Source organism: Lonchura striata, chromosome 18, assembly GCF_050655825.1.
Source record: "Lonchura striata isolate lonStrDom1 chromosome 18, ASM5065582v1, whole genome shotgun sequence".
Lineage (NCBI taxonomy): Eukaryota > Metazoa > Chordata > Aves > Passeriformes > Estrildidae > Lonchura > Lonchura striata.
In genome coordinates, this window is record NC_140720.1 from 14,186,918 (window position 1) to 14,202,909 (window position 15,992).

The window sequence follows — 15,992 nt, forward strand, 5'->3', positions numbered from 1 at the left end:
AAAACTCTTTTTCTGGATCCCGGTTTCTCTTTTTTTGATTTGCACTTTTTGAAAAACCCTCAGATGCTCCTCCATGTGGACTGAGAACCCATCAAGACACACACACCAGAACTCATCCCGATCAACTCCAAATCCTGGCTTTCCGTGGGTTTTGCTGCAACACATGAAAGCAAACTTGTATTTAAGACACACTCGTGCAGAAATTTAGCTGGGGACTTGAACGTGTATTTTGTCTTGGTTTCTTGGTCTTGGTTATTTTTTGTTGTTTTTTCTTACTTTTTTATTTTGCTTCACTGGAAATCAAAAGCTTGTTTTGGAATTGGACCTGCTTTTGCTGCACTTCTCCTCTGGGCTGGATAACACTGAAGCTCCTTGCTTTTCTACTTGGATAGTGTTTTCCTGTTGATCTGCTGGGGTTTTTTTTTCATCTCCTGTGTGGCAGACTTTTTTTTTTTTTTTCCCTGAGGGGGTTAAACAAACGACGACAACAACAAAAAACTTATTTTTTTTGGCCGTGTGAGATTTTTTTCGTATTCATATTCGTGAAATTACGGGTACATTTACAAAAAAATTAAAAAAAAAAAAGAGAAGCATTAAAGATAAGAAAGGAACACGTCAGAAAGACCCCTACACGGTAGACAAAATACTCACTTGTTTCCTTACAGCAAGACTGAATCGAAAGCTGCCAAAGAGCCCCATAAAGAAAAGACTAAAAGGTAAGAAGGGGTAAGAGCCTTTCTTAATCTGGGCACGATAGAAGTTAGCAGGGGAAGAGACCTGCAAAACCTGTGCATTCCTCCTTTTTCACAAATCTAAACTAGATTATTATTATTATTTTTAAATTGTTTATTAGTCAGCGAAGCAAGGAACACCCCCAAACATTTCAAAATCCCTTTTATTTTTATACGATTTTTAAAAAAACGCGAACAACCTCCGGATTTTTTTTTAATGGTAGAATTAATTCGGTATTTTTCCTCTGTCCGGAATCGCTGTTTGGCCACGAAGAGCGAGCAGAAAGTGCCATTTGTGAGCATGTTGTGCCATTCAGACATGACACGAAGGCAGCTTCTGCTGCAAGGCACGACCGTGTGCTCTTGCTTTTTAGAACTTACACGTGTGAAAATTATCGCAGAGCGGCTTGGAAATGATCCCAGGGCTGGGAAATTGTGGGCATGGCCAGCAGTGCTGCCCTGTGGGCGAGCACATGAGCTCCAGCTTTGTCCTTCATGGCTCCTTTCTCTTAAAAAGTTAAAATATTTAGCTTTGGTTTATTTTTCCTCTTTTCCCCCTCCGCCTAATGAGATTGTGAGGATCCGCAGTAATTTTCTCCTGAGTATCCACAGAGAGATCTTCGTCTAAACCTGGAATGTCCAGGGGGAGAGAGAATATTAAACTGAGTTTATTCCTTTAACTGCGACGCAGGAGGGGAGGAAAATGGGAAGGGCTCAGTTGTTAACCTGAGAAATCTTGAAACGCTGGAAGTTTATTAATTGTTCGAGGCTTCTTTGTTTGTATCACAAGTTTGTGTCAAAGGTTAATCTTCTTAATATGTAATTAGTTGAAGGTTCAATTATGGGATTTATTGAACTCAATTGGGTTTCCCCCCTCTTTTCCCATTAAAAATAATACTGCAGGTCTTTGTGACTAGTTTATTTTCTGCTACAACTCGAGTGTATCTGCGAGAAGAGATTTATTCAATTATTCTAACAGCCAGTTTAAATTTAGAAATAATCTTTGGGACGTCATACCCGTGTCTGTTGCATATTTTCCCTTCTCGTTTGCATATGTATGTATCTGGCGAATTATGCTAATTTATGTACAGAAATTTGCTGTGGACATTAGGCCGGTTAAGGTAATTAAAATTCCAATAAATCCCGCTGTTAGTGGTGCAGAGCTTTAAATCAGGTGGGTGTCGGTGGTGCTGTGGACCTGAGGACAATGCCAGAGCGGAGGAGCAGGAGAACATCTGCACTGCTGCTGGATGCGCTGGGAGAGCCAGGCATGGCTTCCAAATCCTGCCCTCCTTCCCGGCGGTGGGTGGGGTTTTTTGGGCTTTTTTTTGGTTTTTTTTTTTTCCTTTGGATTCCCCGACGACTGAGCATTTAAAAGGAGTTTCCTCTCGGATATTACATTTTTTAAAAATAATAATTTCGAGAAGGCAGCGGGAAGGTACACACGGGTTCTCACTGCTTCCCCTGGTGTTTTCCAAGGAAATAGGAGGTGACTTGCAGTGGGTGCAACCTGTGCTTAGCATATCACGGAATTTCCTTGCTGCAGCCCTGTTCCTGGGGTTCAGGAATCCCTGGGATGTCTGCCTGCCTGCTCCTGTGTGTTATTTGTGAGCTCAAAATGGTGTGCTGAGCAACAGCCCCCGGATGCTGTGGCTTCTGGAATTCTTTCCAGACGTGAAAACATCAGTGTCAGCCCTGGATACCCCAGTGAGGAAGCTGCTCTGGAGAGCACTGTGGTGCTTTTTGGCTGGGATTGCAGAAGCCCTGCTGGTGGATAACCTAACCTGGCTGCTTCCGAGCCCGAGACTCACAGTCTGTGGGGGAAAAAAAAAAAAAGCTATAGTAAATCAGATTAATTTGAACTTTTTTTAGGGAAATTGAGAGCTTAAGGGCAGCAGCAGAAGTGTAATAATGCCTTGTGTGGCTTTGTCCTTATCTTCAAAGGGGAGCGGATCATTTCTGCCTGGAAGTGATCTGCCTGGCTTCCTGAGATGAAGAAGGTTCATTACGGTCCAGCCCCCGGAGAACAGGTGCTGCCGTAGGGAAAACTGCTGCAGCCAGGACTTGCTCCAGGGGCGAGAGGGATGGCTCTATTTTAGGCAGAATTTTGCACTTTTGTCTAATGGTTTTGTTTGTAGCAATGAAAGAAACAAGATAGACAAACCTTTTTATTGAGAGCTCATCTCGACTGCAGCAGGATATATATAATATTATATATATAATTATATATATATTATATATATAATTATATATAATAAGACGGACAAACCTTTTTATTGAAAGTTCATCTGGACTGCAGCAGGATATATATAATAATATATTAATATATTTAATGTTCCCGTTCTATGTGTGGATTTCCGTATTGACAGATTGAAGTCTGGTATCCATCAGACTAAGAACTGTTGTGTTAGACACGGGTGGTTTGTGTGTGCTGTACACCAGCTTTGCAGCACATGGATTATTTTGGAGCATGGTGGTGCAGGGTGTCAGTCCCTGGGAATGTCCTTGTGGGCAGCCTTGGGCTGTGCCATTTCCCCGCTGGCCACAGCAGAGTGGGCTTTGCTCTGGGACACTGCCCTTGGGCTAAAAACCATTTGGGGACTTGGGGGCTCATCCTCAGCCCTGGCATCTTGGCTTCCTCCAAAATCTGGCTCTGACCACCTCTGAGTGGATGGGTTTGCCCATTCCAAAGCCTGCTGGACCTTGCTGGGGTCAATGAAAACCCCACCTCCGCCTTAATTTCTGGTTTCTTCTCCAGGATTTGGCTTTTCTAATAAGATAACACACTCTGCTTTTGATAAGTTGAAATCTTTCACTGATGTTTGAGGAAAGTAAGGTAATTCTGTACTCTTTTTGCTTGAAGACTTTGAAAAATAATGAGATGGAATTTCCTTAAAATGTGAAAAATGTAATTGGCCGTAAGACTACTTTTAATCTGAAGATTTTTTGTGGAAGTTCTCAAAGCTTCCAGGTTCCATACCTTTGCCAAGTATGGACTAACAACAAAACAAGATAAAGTAAAAGGTTTTGTCAAGCAGGGGTTTATAATCTCCTTGTGTAGTGGAGCAAACTGTTGCTGAGTGGCAGTCTTATAAGACAGCATAGCTTTAAATTAATCTAGAAATAAAACCGCTTATTTTTCAGTTTTTCATTCACTTCATTCAGAAAGGCCAGGAATTTTATTGACAGAGTTACTGCCTGCTGTTCACTCAAAATGACCTAGACCTTTGCAGCCCCTCAAATGCTCCATGCCATGGAGACTCCTTTTCTCTTTCGTGTTAGCATTTATTAAAAGCCCAATGGCAGCGTTTACTTTCAGTTTTAGCTGTGAAGACTTAACCAAGAGCGGGGGATGTGGGAACGGGTAATATGTTAACTTAGCAGCTGGCCTCGCCGAGATAAACATGCGCTTTTCCAAATGCTGTCATCTGGCCCCTTTCCAAAACAAGCTGAAGGAGGAGGTCAGGGGAGGAGCCATCCCCTGCTTCAGTAAAAGGAGGCTTTCATTTGGAAAGAATTGCCAGATCCTATTGACTAAAAGAACTGCGGATTTAAAATAAAATGACCAAACCTTTCCTGAATAAAACAAAACAGTCTCTCTTAATGACTTAAATTTAAGTGTGCCTTGTTACAATGCTGCTTCTCCTAGAAGGTTCACCAGTTTCAATGCAGAGTGCATATTTCTGCTTTTTTTTTTTTTTTTAAATCAGTGTTTTATGTAAGCCTTTGAACATTACAACTGATAAAAAATGTATAATCTTCGTAACAGTAGAGACCTGCAACACAAAAGTGCTATTGTTTTAATTGTTTAAAATTCAGATTACAAGATAATGATAATACCATTAGAAGGTTTCCCTTGGCCTAGAAGCTGCAGGTAGGAGTGTGTCGATCCCTCAGTATTAAAGATGAATGATAAGGAAACCTCTTAAATGCCTGTGACGCTGCAGTCTAGCCAATTTAGGATCAGCTGATGCCTTCTAGTGATAATGGCTTGAGGTTTTCAGCTGTATTAAGAAGATATCAGCCAGGGCAAATAGTGTTTAGAGGGGAAGTATACTTTATTGAATGGGGAGATGATCTAGAAGTGACAGTAAATTGCATTACTAAATGATCTATGTGCTCTGTGCCGTCTCTTCACTGGCAAATGCTGTTGGTAAAATGAAGGATGGTTGTTCTTAATGTATGAAAGCAGAGGAATCAAAGTATTATTTGATCTCCCTTTAGGAATCTGTGCTAGTTAGGAAAATTGTCAACCAAAAGCATTGCTAAGTTGTACATTTTAAATACCAGAAGATGTACTTAAGCTTATTTTATCATTACTTAATCATGGTTAACTTCACTGTGGATTTCCAAATACATTTACAACTGTGTTTTCCAAAACTTCATTTGTGCTCCTTCCTACCTTGTCACTAATACGTTTTAAAATCTCAAATGTCTGGATTTGATCACAAACAAACTGCCTACTCTGGCACAGAACAGTCCCTGTGCTCTTTGAGGTCATGTCAAAGATGGTGGAAAATGATCAGAATATGCATCTGATTCTTTTGTCTGTTTTTTTTGAAAAGACTAGCATGTCTCTCTCCTTCTCCCAGTACAAGGCTTCTATCACTGAAGGCAGCTGTAAAATAACTGGCTGTTCTTGCATCTCAAGGTGCAGGGTACCAGGCAAATCCGAGTGAGTTTTGGTCTCAACCCCGGGTGTGAATCAGCGCTGTAATTTTTTCAGCACTGAGGTCTCGAACGTAGTTGTAATTCAAGTTCATAAAATATTAGAAGCCCTGACGGTCCTGAGGTCTGGTTTCTGGAGCTCTTCCCCGTGGGTTTGCAGCCAAGGATGGCTGAGAGCGAGAACAGTTATCTGTGCTGCAGCAGTGATGGTTTATGGCTGGGTGCCCAGATTGTCTGGCTTTGCACACAGCTTTATAGTTTGCCTTTGAGGGCTGTGGAGGAGGTGGAAGTCATTTGTAATAAACAGCTATCTGCAGCCTGCGTTTTCTGGGGTTTGAAATGTACAGCCATTTAAAAAATTACAAACTGCATGTACATTTACTTAGATTTCAGTCTGGAACTTCTATGTTTTAGGAACTCTGTGATGAGAAATGATAACAATTGCTTATTGCTTTGTATTGAAAATGCCTAATATTTATCCCTTGGATGTTTGGCTGATTTTTAAGCTCTGCATTGCTAGACAATGAGATTTTTCAGGTGTTTTTTTTTATTTGAGAGAAAAATTGACTTGTCAAATTGGTTGGCGTCCTTTGTGGTAATTAAGCCCCAGAGAAAAATATGTTTATATATCTCAAAATAGTTATCATGCAGCTACCAGCTATAGGCTCATTTAGGAAAAGATAACAGCCACCCCCCTTCCACCGCAGGGAAAACAACCACCCTGGGCTATGTTTAGTTGCTGCCCATGGGTGTTTTCAGAGGGAGATCCATTCTTCCCTCTACTTCTCTCCTCCATCTTCTTGTTCCTGGGGTCTGTGCATGTTTTCCCGTGCTGATTTTCTGAAGGGATGCTGCTGCTGCCTTTGTTACGGTCTTGCCCAAGAGGCATTAGAATGGCATTACCTGATTTTTCTTAGATGTGCTGTTTTCCTTCCTATTCCTTTCTTCTCTTCCTGTGTTTTGTATGCAACTGAACTGAACTTTTAGTACAGTTTTCTCTCTCATCCTGCATTTCCTAAGCTTCCTGATAGGAGGTGGGAGAGCTGTTTTGGTGGAGGGATAGGGAGTGCTTATCCATGGCTTGAACAAATTCTGGGTGGTCAGTGTGTCCACGGATTGATTGTTAGTCCAGGCTGACTTCTTCCAAGTCTATTTTAAGCTCAGCCAGATATCTGTGTTGTGTCAGTCTGATTTCAGTCCTGCTCAAGCCTCCTACTCTCAGGTCTTTTAGTTCTTCAGAATTCCAAAGTGTTTTCATGGCTGATGCTCACGTCATTCATTGGTGCTGACAATGGAGATCCTTGTTTTTAAACAGTAGCTGGTTACTGGTAAACAAAAGAGCATCAGCCCAGTGCTTTAACACAAACCATTCTAGAAAAAAGGAGCAGTTCAGGGAGAATGCCAAGGAAAAAAAAAATCAGCTGTACAGATGCATAAAGTGCTGACTGTCACTTTCCTGTGATCCTACAAGGTCATTAATAGACCATAGAAGGTGGTCTTGTTTGTAATATTTTTGCTTGAACTCAGTCTATGTTCACAGTAGCCTTGAGGGTGATCCTGCACATGAAATATGAAGCTAAAATCTTTAGTAGCACTGCAGGCATAACCTAATGGGGGGTGTGTGTAAATCAAGTAAGTCTCTTTACACCAGTGTGTTACCAAAGGCAGGAGCAGGATTCCTCACTGTCCCTCTGCTAACATCATTCTGTCCATCTGCAGGTCACAAGTTTCCTCTTCCCTCAGTATTTTTAATTGCACTTACCAAGTCCATGAATTTGCTTAACAGAGGAGAATTGCTTCCAGTGTTTGTGTTGTCTAAATCTTTACCACATCGACAGCTTTGAAATGGGTGCTGTACTTGAAATTCTTTCTCTTACAAAAGATGCTTCATCTCTGCAAATGTAATCATCCTTATCTCCTTATGGTGGAATGCTGTTAAGTGCCCAGTACTCATTCCTGTTTTGTGATGCAGAAAAAAATTGCTTTTAGTTAAAAATAACCTGTTGGCATACGGGTGCTGTTCACATCTTCCTGCCTATGAAATGATTTGTTTTCTCTTCGCTGATGTAAACTGTAATGAAGTGTATGTTTATCTTGAATCTCTCAAAAGTAAATTAATATGGGAGATGGAGCATCCTCTGATAAGGGGGGAGGAGACCCTAGTGGTAGCAAACTAAATGCTATTTAATGTTTTCTAGTATGATCATAATAAAATATATATCTGATCCAGGTGTGGAACTAAATTTGATGTCTCACAGTATAGAACTGTTACTGTTAAGGAGCAGAGTCTCTGTATCAATAGCACTGTTTCAGGTGAAAGATTTATTATCTGGGACTTGCTGGAGCTTGGTGAATATGTAATTTTTACTATTTCTATTCTTCTAATCTGTCTCATAGAACTCCTTCTTTTGAAAAAACAATGGTCAGAGTAAGTCCCTTACACCAACAGTGCATTAGAAATGTCAGTCTTTATACTCTGCTACCACATTTACATGTAATAACTGAATAAAGTAATGGTTGTCTTAGTGGATGGATGTTTACATAATGATTTGCCTAAAAAAAAAAAAGACCCTCAACTTTAATTTTTTCTTATATTTGTGAGAATGAAATGTACTTCACAAATTTCTAGGTGAAATACTGCAGTGATGACAAAACTCATTATTTTTGAAGCCAACAACCCAGACTGATAGATAAAATCTTTTTTATCTGGGTGATATTGCAACACTGATAGTCCAACTGCACTGAAATTTTGCTTCCATCCTGCCCCATCCCCAATTCCTCAGTCAGCATCCAGACAAGCAAGAGCTGCTCTTTCTGGAATTCTGTCTGCATCTACTGATCAGATAACTTGGAGACATATTGGATATATTTCTGAGAATATTTGCTCCCCTGGGCATTTCATGCACTAAATGAAGGCATAAAATAGTTATTACTAAGATCGTAATTGACCATAAATTGATTTCCAAAGTGGTATTTACTGCAACTAGTTTTCCTGTCCTGGAAGATCATTTATGGCTATTTCCTTTCCCCATCTCTCCACCACCCTGTCTCTCCTCCCCCATGGAGCTGCTATTCATTTGCTAAGTTGAAAAATGCATGATGGCCCATTCTGATGCTGGGTCTGATATTCTAATTTATGCTTTTACTATGGAAAGTGAAGAGAGGAACAGAGAAGTTTATTTCCATTAAGTTCATCAAGTTTTAAGGATTGCCCTTTTAGCACTGCAGAGTTAATCTTTTAAACTCTGGCAGGTTTGTGGAAGGAAAGGTGGGTGGATTATGCTGTTTCCTTAATTTTGGATGATAGGATAAACCTTCAGCTGAATCCAGTTTCCAGCCTAAAGATAGGTACAGAGTAATTGTTTCTTATTTTACTCAAATTATGCTGCCATCTTAATTTTCCAAACAGCCTTGCAGCTGAAGATGCAGCGGAACAAAAATCTTCAAAAAGTATTAAAAGCTTCAAAAAGTATTTTCTTTAAGTTAAATGACATGATTATGGTGAACAGTATGTTTTTATTTTTGTAGTGAAATATTAGGAGTGTATAAAGTGCACAAACCAAGTAGATTTTCTTCATTTGTGTTTAAACTTTCTGAAATTTGCAGTGCACAACTTTTAGTACAGTTTATTAGTCTATAGTGTGTTTTGTCTTCCTTGACTGGGATCAAATTTGGTGTTAACCTCCTGCCGAGAATTCCAAGACCCCTGACATTTTATTGTGACTCTTGATTAGCTCACCAGGGTTCCTGCTAAGAATTCTCCTTTCATTCATTTGATAAATTGAATTCCCTATTCACAGTGCCTTTAAATAGAATGGTATTTGGAAAACTTGGAAGACAACAGCTTGAATGTTCAATGAGCTCACTCAGCAAATTTAAAAATGCAGAAGAAGGAAATTATGGGTTTGTGTATTCTGATAGCTTCTAAAAGAATAAACACCTTACAAAAATTTAGATCTCTGTCATCATACTGCTTCAAGTGTATTTTCCATTTGGTTTCTAAGATAAGGAGTTCTTTTGACATCTCTTTTCCCTTTTTCATCTTGTTTTGCTTTGTTGTGTCAGGAGCTGTGCATTCAGCCTACCTGTCCACGTGGGAGCAGGTATAATGAGGTGACAGAGGGACAGTGTGGAGAGAGAGCACCTCTTCCTAGAGATTGGCTTCTACAGCTTCTGCCACAGCTTCTGTGGCAGAAGGAAATGATTTTAATATCACATTAGGGAATTATTTTAATATCACAGCAAAGCCCAGGCTGGAGGGGACCTTAGGTCATCTCAGATGGGTGTTCAGGTCGGGTTCTACATGTGTGTGTCAGGTCTCTGCTGCTCCTCAGTGTGCTGCTGGTGTTAATCTTGGGCATGCCTGCTACAGTTTCCCCGCCTGTGCCTAGGACTGGGGGTGGTGTGTGTGCATTTTTCCACTCTGCCTGTGGCACCTCTGCCTAAGGGGAGGTGTTGCTCACCTTCCTGGGCCTGTGTAATCACACTGGAACCACTCATGAACGTGGACACCAGCAATGGACCTGTGTGCCTGTGGTTGCTGTAAGCTGGGGGTCTTTTGCTGAAGATATTAGCACCACCTTATTCCCAGAATAAGCATAAGGACAGCACCATAAACATACCTGTCTTCAGGTAAATTGTGTTTCCTTTTTTTGGTGCTGTAAGTTGTGTTGTCCAGCCCCACTTGTGTGAGTGCACCAACCTGGTCTTCAGCTCTGGCAATAAATAAGTTCACTGTGCTTTCACCTGCTGCTGACAAAGTGATTTGGCTCAGAAATAATTGATTACTGACACCTAACTGTGATGGAAGGGGAAAGGAGCATTAGAAGTGCTGGAAATCCCTACAGGCAAAAAGGTGCATCATTGCAGTTACACAATACTGCCTTTTGGTTTTTTCTCAACAGAGGAGCATAAAGGCTTGGCTGTGCTTGCTGGAGGGCTCTGAAGGTTTGCTGCACAGTGCTCCCTGTTGTCCCTTCAGGATGACAGGTGACTGACTGGCTCCACCAGCCTCTGTCCCTGGGAGTGGTCAGTTCTGAGCCTGCAGGACAAAACATCCTGTGGAGTTGCTGCTCCTGTTCCTATTTCCTGGCCTCCTACATTGCAGTATCCCTATGCAGCTGCCCCAGGAAGAAGTGCTCCTCTAAAGTATTCTTGGAGTTCAGCTAAATAGAGCCAGCAGCTTGTCTGTGGGTTGCTTCTGCTCCTGGGTCAGCTAAAGGGTGACACTTGGTCAGTGAGGGGGACTGGCACAGGGCTCTCATCTTCTGAAGTATTTACAGAAACCAAAATAGCCATCAGTATCTGGAGAGACAAACATGCTGTGCTCTTACTGAGCTGCTGGATTCCAAAGCTGTTTTCCTTTGTGCATTATGTCCCAAGAAGATTGGGGACGAGCTGTGGAGCAGATGCCACATCAACTGCTGCTAACTATCATCAGGCCTGGGAGGGAGGCAGTGCTGGGAATGTAAATCTGGTTATCTGCACCCTTCACAGTGTGTAGCTTAATTTTTCCATCAGTCTGTGTTTGTTGGGGGAGGAGAGTTGTTTTTCATAGCATGTTTCTTGCTGTTTGTAGCCTGCTTTGAGTGATGAATTTAATGCAAGCTTTTTTTTGTGGGGGTGTGGGGCTTTTTTTTACTTTTGGTCCTTGCATAGCCTGAGTGGTACCCATGTGGAGCACCTGGGGTGTTGTCAGCAGATTGAGGGACCAAATTCTGCTATGGTTCATGCCTGAAATGCATAAATGGCTGAGGTTTGGTGTACAGTTCTAGCCCATGCCCACATTTACCTACTAACTCCTTAAGCTGCCCCATATTGGAGCTTGTATAGCTAATGGCCCTGCACTGTGGAGAGCAACACCTCCACAGGAGAGGGGATGAACCTGTGGGTGGCATCCCTGTGGGATTATCTACATGAATCTCTTCATTTGGATTGGACTTCCATGATTGATCAGGTGATTGTCCCCACTTGCTGTGCTTTGATTGGTGTCATGTGTCTTGGGAGTGCAGTTATCAGATTCCTTTTAAATAAATGTCACTGGATGATGAGTTCCAAGGGTGCAGTTAATGCTTTCCTGCTGCATGGGAGCAGACTGGAGCCAGGCTCCACCTGAAGCAGGGATGGTGTGAGTAGGAAATCCTCTGCAGTGACAGTTTTGCCCTGCAGATCCACTCTGGTGTGCACTACTTAGTGGCTAACAAAACCAAAAGGAAGTCTCTAGCTGAAAAACAACTCCAAGCCCTGCAAACATTTACTGGGACTTGGCAGTGCTCAGACACGAGCTCTTCAATCTTCTGGTTTATCAGTCGTAGTTCATCTGCATCTTTAGTTTATAAAACTTTGTATTCTCTGGAATTTCTCCCCTCTTCCAATCATTGGTAATAACAAGTAGAAGCTAAAACAAGGCCAGGTCGGTGTGCTTTTGAAAAATATCTTGAATTGAATTATAGTAACTACCTGTTCTGCTTTATTTTTGTTCTAATCTAATCTGCTTGAGTGGTTATTTACCTTATGTGCACACAAAGGAGGGTCACAGTAAGTTAACACTGGCTGAGCTGGAAACTTCCAGTGGGAGCCCAGCTCCTGCAGCACACACCAGCTGGAATTCTCCTTTTCTCTCTTTGGGGTCCTGCCAGGATTTTATTGCTCTTCAGCCAATATTCCAAAGAGGCATATTTGAAACACCATGTGCCACTGCTGGAAACGCAGCCTTGAGACAGGGCATGGAACACAGAAACTCTTTCTGATCCTGGAATTTCTATTTTACACTTTGTAGTAGCAGGATTATTAATTTAATCTCTTGGACCTAAAATCTGCCTCTAGTTTCACCAATTTTAATTAAATGTGTTGCTGTTCACAGCATGTTCTCAGCTAATGCTGTGATGTTCTTGGTTGGTTTTGAATGGCAGCTAGGCTCTGCTCCTGCAGAGACTCCAGATTTGGTGGAATTTCTAAGTGGCCTGCAGGAATCTGGCTGCTGCCCCTGTTCAGGAGATCAATTTTGTCTTAGACATTTCAAGATAAGTTCACCAGAAGCTGGAGGTATCAAAGTCCCAGCCCACATCTATTAGAATGGATGATATCTTGATGTTTCAGAGGAAGGAATCTCCTGTCAAGGCAACTAATCTATTAATGAGGCTTGATTGCAAGACAGGGACATAACTGGACAGTGAGAAACTCCAAAACATGGGAACAAGAAATCATAAATTGAGGCCAAACAAAAACTCTCATTGAACTTCATTTATGACTCCCCACAGGAACAAATTTTGCACCCAGATTTTCAAACTACAGGGTGTAGTTTCAAGCTGTGTGCTCACAACTGTGCACGTAACTCTTCCATAGACTTATCTTGTCCACAGTGGTGTGACTGGAGGCTTTTCCCCCACCAATTCCCTGGAAAGGAGATTGTAGGTTTTCACTTTGTAAATTGGTAGAGGCCTCCAGTTCTCTGTCTTAATTGTTTTTGTATCCAGGAGTTGGTGTGGCCTTATATCAACATCGCTTCATAAAAAAGAAATCTTCTTTTCTTTTTATGTTTTTCCTCTTTTCTTCTCCAAATGTATATTTATAAAGACTTGGTATGCATTTTAATGTTGGGAGTTTTTGAAATGCTGCAGTGTGGAGGATTTTTCTTTACCTAATCCAAATCTTCTTTGTTGCAATTTAAATTCAGTGCTACTTACCACAGCTAAAGGAGAAAGATTTTACTCCATGCTTCTCTACCTCTTTCTTTAACACCTTTTTGAATATCAGGGTTGCAATCTCTTCAGATTAAGTGAAGTTTTTTTCCAAGGGCTGTGCTTTTTTGATTTCCTGGTGCTGTTTTGTGGGCACTCTCCAGCTGACCTGTGTCTCTCTTGCTGTAGCTGGTCCCTAACTGGACACGACACATCAGCTAATGAACTTTTGTCCATCTGTGACACTGTTTGCCTTTGCAGTGAAATCCACTGGAGCACCTGCTTTTTTGTCTCCCCAAAACTGATGTTCTGCCACTTGTTTCTTATGCTGTATTTATATAGGATTTTTCCTGCCAAACATGGTACCCTGTGCTTTTTCTCACTGATTCTCTGCCTTTTTTATGCATTTTGAGTTCATCAGGATACTCTGAATATTGTCCCTCCTTAATTTTTTCCAGCTCCATGACTTGATATATTCTGGAAACTAATTAAGTAACATTTTTCCAGCAGCCAGGTGGTTCATAAAACTTTTGCTGCTGGACGTGTGGCACACTGCAACAGAAATTCATCAGGTCCCTGCCTTGTGGGAGGGCTTTTGTGGATTTTTATTGTAATTTTGTTATATACCTTAAAATTATTAAATAATAGTTCTTAAAACTATTAAATAATAAAGCAGTCATATTCTTACTAATACAAATCTCCATGTGGATTGAAAAGTCAGTTACGTAGTTTGGTTGATTCTCTTTCATCTTTTCCAAAAATACCTGGGACTATGCTGTAGGAAAAAAAAAATAAAATCAGGCTTTATTTTTTTCCCTCCACAAATCCTTGTTAGCTCTTGCTGATGTTTTTCTCCCTTCCTTTGTAAGTTATATGCACAGTCTTTGCCATCTGCTGCTCTTCCAGAGTGCCACCCATCCACCTGCTCGTGCTTTAAGGTAACCTGCAATGAAATTACTTAGGGTAAAATGACAGCAGGCCCAGCCAGGGGGGAACATCCCATTTTTCTCAGGAATTTCTCAGCTGTTCTTGCCTTTGCTGGCTTTGATTTCCTCTTTGGAATGGTAGCAAAACGTTTAGCTGCATCTCCTTTTCTTCCCTGCCATTTCATGTGAGTTTTTCTGAGAAGCCAGATCATCTCAAATTTCGGGAAAAGGGACTTTTAAACACATCTTGAGGGTTTTGCCTGGTGCTCTATTCAGCAGCTCTTTGAGAAAGAAGCCAGAATGGACCATTGCAGGGGTGGAGGTGGGGCAGGAGCAGCCTGGCTGTGGGTGCTTTGCTGGCCCTGGCACCAGCTTGGCCAGAGCCCCGTGAAATCCTGGGGAGAAATCCCTGGGAGAAAGAAGTGCTGGCGGTTGTTGGCCATCTGTTCCCTGCTGACCTCTTTAGGGAGAAAAGTACTGTCACTTCAGCCCTCCCAGGGTCATCTGTCACTGCTCCCCCTTCCCACCAAGAATCAAAACTAATATTTCCTCTTGCATATTAATGAACCACGTAAAGGTTGATTTGTTGTTGCTTTTTACACGTACAGTGCTCATATTTTTCTGGCTTTTCTCAGTTTGTCCCCGTGTGTTTGTGCTGGTTTTTTTTTTTTCATATTTCCGTCTTATTTATTTGACCTAGTTTTGCATGCTGCTTTCTTTTTTGAGGTGATTGGAGAGCTTGTAATTAGGAACCAGCTTGACTCTTTTTGATTAATGACTGAGCCTGGATATCAAGGGAGAACAAAGCTGGCACTTTAACAGTCACACCAGCTCCTTCCCTTCACCCATATTTACTCTGAAAGGTCACAGAGCTGGACCAAGTAAAGACGAAGCAGGAAACAAAATTAGCAGTAGGCAAACACAGAATTTTAGTTTATCTGCTCCAGCACTTGTGAAAACAAGGATTGCAAATGCTCTGGTGACCTCTTGCTTGGTGTAGGATTCCTGCTGTACATGTGGGTATTTGTATTGTTTAGGTTCCTGGTGATTTCCAAGAAGCAGCACCTGCTTCTTCATATGGGTCTGTATTTCAGGTGTCCTGAAGGAATCAAAGCCTGCCTTCCCAGAATTTGATGCTCTTATCTTGATGTTTATTTTTGATCCCATTTCATCACCACCCTTCAAGCTCTTTTCCACCTTCAAGATTTTAGCTACTTCTTTCTTACAATCAGATCTTGAAGAATTTCCTAAGTAGTCATATTCTTCCCTTCTGTTTGAAACTCTGTGATACCAGATTTGAGAACTTGTTTTTGAGAGCTCATGTCTGTGCTGTCCAAACCCTCTGTTATCTGTTATCCCCTGTAACAATGCATAGTTCTATTAATTCCTTCCATAAAACCTGCACAGCCTGCATTTGGATGAATATTTGCCAGTTCCTTACAATTCTAGTTATAAGATTTTCTTTTTTCCAGTTTTTTCCCTCCCATCATCACTGTTAGGAAAAAATGCCTATGCAGGAAGGCACGATGGCCTCTTGTACAGTGAGGGAAGTCAAAACCAGAGCAGTGCTTGAGCAGCTGTGTACAAGTTGTAGGATTTCTGTCAGTAAGAGCAACTTCTACAACTGTCAAGGGAGTTTATTCCAGCATAAAGTAGGATTTAAGGTGCAAGAGGTATCTTGGAATTAAAGTATGGTTGCTAAACCAGACAAAGGCATCTGTAGGCAAAGATTAGGAATGCTGTGCTGAAAAGGCAGTTTTCTTATGTTATTAAATAAACCTTCAGTATCTTGCTTATACAACAAAATTAATGAGGTTATTGAGGTTAGGAGCAGTGTGACATAGAATGACAAGAGAGACAGGTCTGTGTTTAGCCCTCAATTACTGCAGGAACTTCTGAACTCTAAAACACTGTATGGGCAATAATACAAATAGACTCTTCCTGAAGGTTGTTGAAGAATACTGTTCCCAAAAGGAATATTGCAGAAT

At 41.4% G+C, this 15,992-nt stretch overlaps 1 protein-coding gene across 14 annotated transcripts in view; it reads left to right on the forward strand.

Moving 5' to 3' along the window:
* The first annotated feature begins 425 nt into the window (after positions 1-425).
* TNRC6C (trinucleotide repeat containing adaptor 6C) overlaps positions 426-15,992 on the forward strand; it is a 96,173-nt gene continuing 80,606 nt past the window's right edge. For 13 of the 14 annotated variants that reach the window (XM_021535800.4, XM_021535805.4, XM_021535803.4 and 10 more), the window contains exon 1: positions 426-716. The gene's annotated coding sequence lies outside the window, so the exon portion shown is untranslated. The remainder of the gene's footprint in view (positions 717-15,992) is intronic. The other variant, XM_085556934.1, reaches the window with a different exon arrangement.